We start from the raw sequence: 6,526 nt of genomic DNA, 5'->3' as shown, positions 1-6,526 counted from the left end.
ACTATCACATATATAAAAATTAATAGTTAAAAGCACAATAAATGAGTATAATATAAAGTAAAGTAAATATCATAAGATAAATATAATATATATAAATATAATATATATATATATATAATATATATATATATATAATATATATATATATGCACATTAGAGTGGCCCTTATTTTTCAACTTTGTATCTTGTTTTAATTAGAAAAAAAATCTATGCGAAATTGTAGCTCAGTCGAACTGCCAGGCGACTCTCATCGACCATGAAATTTTTAAGTTTTAGCACGGAAAGTAATTTTTTCCGATAAAACTTTCTTATCTCTTATACCGTTTTCTCTTAAATTAAAAAAATTGTTCAGACTTATTCTTGCTAATCGAAGGATAAGTGTCAATAAATATAATGGGGAAGGGACATAGCGCAGGTATAGGGTAAACATTTGCTTTTCGCCGTCATCCATCCGGTGGGACAAACAAGAGCGAGTGTGGTTGTGTGTTGCGTTCGTCTGCTGAAAGAGTTCTATTGCACCTAATGGCAGTCTTGAGAAATAAAATATTAAGAAATATATGTTAGTGATAAACAGTGAACTAATATGACTTGTCCGTGTTTGTAAATATAAGTTAATTTATTTGTAATAACTTGTAAGCACTCATTCATTTTGTTGTGACGCATTATGATATTGATCTTTCCCTGTTGTGTTGGTAGCCCTGACAAAGTTGTAATACCATGTTTATAACCTCTCCGTTTTTATAACGTTATGTGCTTTGTATACTTATTATCAATGCCTTAGAACAAAATTTAGAGAAGCGAGACCGAAATACAGAACAAAATTAACCTAAACTACTGTCAAGACATTGAAAAGGTGATAGACTGGCAATAATTTTTTCAAGGTTAGGAGCAATTGTTGGGAGTCCCTGAAATTCCAACATCTTCAGGAGAACAGCAAGCCATGGCTGTTTACCAAGCAGTGGAAGCACTTTCCTGTGATGCAACAGAAAGCAACACAGGTCAAGTGAATGGTGTCAGTACAAATCTAGAAAAGTTGTTCAATCACGACCTGCTGTGTTCCCTTGCCGTCAACACCTTTCTAAGTAAGTTTTTAGGAGCTGTTTTGACTCACTGTTGGGTGCAACTTCTGGTCCAGACATGGAGTTTTTCAAAAGATTTAGAAAAACCTAGACGGAACTCCACAAGGTTTACATAACTAGTAGCAATGAAGTGTCTGATGATGTCCGCTCCACTATTCTTCATTTCATGGATACCTGGAGAAACAACAGTGAAATGATTACATAGAATTGTTGGTGTGACGACGATCTTTCTTGGCGGCATTCCGAAGAATGAGATATCGTTTCGTACATCAGGAACTGTAAGTCATGCTAGATGGATGTCAAAAACAAGTTATACATTCAAGATATACGTGTTTCAAGATCAATTTCAGTTATCTCCTGAGGAGAAGAACTCTTTAGGGAGAATATGTATTTTTTATGCTCAAGTGTATGTTCGAGCCTGGTTTCTGTCATCAAAAGCAATTAAAACATCTTATCATGATTTCTTATTGATGTGTCAACTGACAAATTATCGAAATTTTGATTTAAAAAATCAGTCAGGCTGCTGCCAAAACAATTCTCATTCATCTCTGGTACTTGGCTACCGAGACTGTGCCACTATCTATATTTGATGACAATGTTCCAACAGAGGTGAAGGTAAATATTGCTTAAGTTATGCTGGAAGCAGACAAAGGTGAAGAAGAAGAAACAAATCAACTGAAGAGGTACATTCTGCACCAAGAGGACTTTTTTTCTTCCTTTATAAACATCGAGTTTTCGTCTTTTGTAACTCCTGGTACAAAAATGTTCTTCACTAGGTTTTCTATCAGCACCGATTTCCTCGACAAAGACCCTTCAGCATGGAAGGATGATCCTAGTTACAAAAGTGGACTTGAAAAACTTGGGAGACAGTTGTTGCGAATGATGTTGCAGAAGGAGGTGTCAAACTCATTCACGGTTACAATGTCATTCCGACAAAAGGTGAAACTGATCGTTACCGAAAACCGTAAGACATTCCAAACTGCCACTAAATCCTCTCTTATGCAAAAATAATGTTCAATATTTAGTGTTCAGTATTAACATTGTTTTTGGTTCTATAGAAATTATTGTTGGAAATAAAAATACGTTTCTCTTATAGAAGTTGCGTGTTTTATTAAGAAAACCTAATATTTCATACGTTTTCCATCTTATTTCAGGATTTTTCAAATTGTTATTGGTAAATTTGATACAGAACTTTTTTAAACATGTGTTGGGGTTGTTGAATATATCCACATAAATTTCTCTGAGAATAAAAAAGAAAATGGTGGAGAAAGGGAAGAGTATACCGGTTTTGAAAAAAATAATCGTTGCGTATACTATGTTCCAACATCATGGCGTTTGAGGGGGTCACCTAGCAGCTGTTTGATTAAGCCGAAATTTTGCACACCCAGTTATTTTGTTTATTGGAACAGAGGTGAGAGCAGTAAAATTGAAACTTTCGAAAAATCTCCTATTGCTAAGGGCCACTCTAATATACATACATATATATGTATGTGTGTATGTATGTGTGTATATATAGTTGGTGCTCATGTGTGTGTGTAAATGTGTGTGTAAGTTTATGTGCATGCGTTTGAACGCAAGAGAATAAATGCATGCTTGTTTACGATTTTTGAAATATACATATGCATATATTTTGTTTATGTTTAACTTTTAATGCTGTTATTATTTTGTAAGGAATACTAAGTAACACAAAGTTATGTCACATTCTCTTGCAGAAAATCTCTATTTCCTATGCTAGCAATCGACTTGTTTGAAAGCAAATGTATTTTTCAACAAAATGTTTATTAGATTAGAGTTCTTTTCCGAAATATTAAAACGATAGACTTGCATTATTCTAAGAGAATATCGGCGCATCGTAGTGAAATTAAGCATCATGTTGACATTGAAGTATATTTCATAGGTGATTTATTCATGAGTTCTGTTGTGATATTCTAGCTACATATATTCATAAATATGACAAAAAGAAAATGTAAATAGATGTTTCACTTATATAAGCAATTGCTCTTCTTTTGTTGTTAGAATTAATTTTATGCTGTGTGATATCTCTCGCAAAACAGTCATTGCAGACTTCTTATTGTTATAGAATATTGTTACCAGTAGGTTACAGACAAATAGACTGAGAATTACAAATAAGAGTTATATTTAAATAACGTTGGCTATTTATTCCCCGATGATATTAAAATATATATCCTTACTATCGTTACTACATTTTGGACAGTTATATTGAATGCGAAAGCAAAGGCATGTGTGTAAGCAAATAAACATTGAATTCTGGGCTTTTTTTTCCAGTTAGATTAAGTTTGTGAGTAGACAGAAATGACCAATACATGCTGCAAATATACCATTAATATCGAATAAATGAATAGTTGATATTAGCCAATTTGAACTGAAATCTAGTAAACACTACTCTAGATAACAGAACGTAAAGTTATATGTTTACTTTTATCTGCAGTATCATGTTAGAAAAAGATAGTAAAGTCTACGAGCACGCCTAAGTAAAAAAAAGCACTCTTAAACTCATAGTTGATATTTGGTAGTTGGCAAGTGAGAAATTTTCCTTAGAAACCACATACTATTTTCCCCATGTCTAACACATTAGTAATGGAATGTATTTTATCTTTGCATAATTTGGAATATAATCACTTGGATTAAGCATTGATATGGTAGGGTTTATATTCTGCAGTTGCATTATGTTTCATATTTCAAAAGAATGATAAATACTTGCTAAATGTGGGCTTTGACATTACGTTGCTTTCTGAAAATGTCACAAGAGATAATATGTGTTAAAATGAGATAATAGAAAATCTTTTTTATAATTGGTTCTATTAGGTATGATTTGAGTGATAGTGAAAAGCAAAGTTTATTATTGAAAGATGTTTATTGGATTTCACATCGGTGATATTTCTATAAAAATCAGAAAACAAGGCAAAACGATACTGAAGCTATATATCTTTATATGCGTAAAGAAATAAAGGTGAATGATAATTTGGTACTCTTTCAGAATAAAATACAATAGTATAGGAGTTGTTCTTGTTATCTGTATATTACACAATATACAGATATAGCTATCGTATTTGCCATTCATAGCGATATTTTGATAACTAAAATGGGAATTCTGATCCATGTAAACTTTCCTACTAGTTCTGGAGGAGATTTCAAAATACAGTTCTATGTTACTCATTTTCGTATGCATTGATATCGGTCTTATCATTTATATTGTTAAACCTACTACTGATTCTGAGTAAAACATTGGTCATTCATTAAACATATTCTATATTCGGTTTCGCCACTACTTTTCGATTAAAAAATCAAAATGGAATTGCAAGCAGCTACCAACTAACTCACTGCCCTTTCACTTTTAACTCTATGATACTTTTAATTCAGTTCGATTTAATTCGTCCTTGGATTTTACTGTGCCATGACCAAAAGTATAATGTTTAAAATCAATGAATACAGCAAATATGAAAGTTGCTTCAGATGTGATGTACGCCAAAGAGAAAACAACTTACACATACACACTCAGTTTCAATTGAAAGAGAAGTGCATCAGGTTATAACATTGCCCTATTGGTTCCCTGATTACAGATCGTTTATCAAATTCTGTAAATTCTACAGTTTGTCTTGCTTGTTTATTCTTTACCCACAAAAACAATCCATGTTGTTCTGAAACTTTCTGTATTATACGTCATTATCTAAATCTGCCCAAGGTAGTTACCTGGCAGAAATAAATCTAATGCTTAGCGGCATTTCTTCCAGTTTTACTTTCCAAGTTCCAATTCCGCCCAGGCCGACTTCACTTTTCATCCGTTCGTGATCGGTAAAATAAGTACTACTTCAGTATTGGGATCGATGTAATCAACTTTCCCACCCGTCAAAATTACTGACCATGTGACAAAACAATAAAATTTTTTTAAAAATGTAATCAATATTTACATACCTCCACTTTACTGCCTTCATAAAATTAAATAAATATCCCTCTGGAATTAAACCACTTACTGTAAGACTACATTTTAGATTATCTTCCTGTTAATTACGTAACGTATTTCACTTCTAGTATTAAATATACCATTCCTTTACGTTCTAAATCCTATGAAACCCATTTTCACTTTCAATAATTTCTGATTAAAAAATTATTCATTCTAGTATTGTGGTCAAATGGATTTACTATACACTAACCTAAACTCAATGATTTGTGACTGATAAAAAATTATATTAAATCTGTTAAGCGGCGGAATGCAGAATCGTAAACAAAATACTCTGTATAATTTCGTTACTGAAACTATTTTTTTCCAGTTTAAATATCACCTTGTTCTAACCTTCCTTTCATTTTTTACGCGTCAACAAAATTATATCAATTGCTAATGTCAATTTAACCGACCGTACGCTTCCCTTACGTTGGTAGCTTTTTATCAGCCCTATATATCAGAATTATAGATATCTGTATTAAATAAACCGTTTTAAACTTTGAAACAAAAGATAGTAAGTAGAATACTGGAGTAAAATCCCAGGGTGAACTTCAGATTTTCTCCATCCAAAGAAATTTTTAACATAATATTCTATGAGCTATTTATAATTTAATCTTCTTCAAGTTCACAACTACAACGATCCATTTCATATCTCGCGAGATTTCTAAATTCGTATCATGTAAACACCATACAATTGTTGCTGGTTCGAAATGGCTTCTCAAATGGATAGAGAAAATTCGAAGTGTTACTTGATAAAATGTTAGCACATCTACTCTTGTTCACAGAACACCATTCTTGATTTCTTGGATAATAACACATTTCTAAGGAGAAACAACAGAGAAATTATTACCTCGAATTGTTGGAGTAACGATGATCTTTCTTGGTGGCATTCCGAAGAACGGGATATCGTTTTGTACACCAGGAGTTGTAAGTCATGCTAAGTGTCCCATGGTCAGTTTTCAAATTTTCTTCCACCCAAGATATTAGCTTTATCTACTAGGAGTTCCAATGTTATAATGACTTATTTCATATCTCTCGATAGTACCACTTTCTTTTGCTGTAAACAATATGGCTATATTATCTTAAGTAGAAATTACTTCGTAATATGTAGTCTAGATTCTTTGTTTGAAAAGAAAAACAACATCTTTTACTGTAATTCATTAGCGATTAAGCAAATTTATTTTCTACTGTTTGATGGTCCAGCCGGTAGTTTTGCAAAATTTAAGGCCGCTTAATAAAATTTTGCTTCAATTCCGATTATTTTATATTCCTATATGTCAAAATGTTTAACCATCGTCACCTTTGCTTATGTTTGTTTTCTTTTTATAGCGCTAAAGTTGGAGTTTAGACATTATCAGCTTTGTAGAGTTCAAGAGATCGCAGTTTTATGAATTGCACAAAAGTAATGACGTTCAGCAAAAGAAAATCAAGTGACAAAGAAATTTTTTAATGTAGTTTTTCCATTTTATTGCTTGCATATATATAT

Source organism: Octopus bimaculoides, chromosome 3, assembly GCF_001194135.2.
Source record: "Octopus bimaculoides isolate UCB-OBI-ISO-001 chromosome 3, ASM119413v2, whole genome shotgun sequence".
NCBI classification, from domain to species: domain Eukaryota; kingdom Metazoa; phylum Mollusca; class Cephalopoda; order Octopoda; family Octopodidae; genus Octopus; species Octopus bimaculoides.
Note: the sequence above shows the minus strand (reverse complement) of the source record.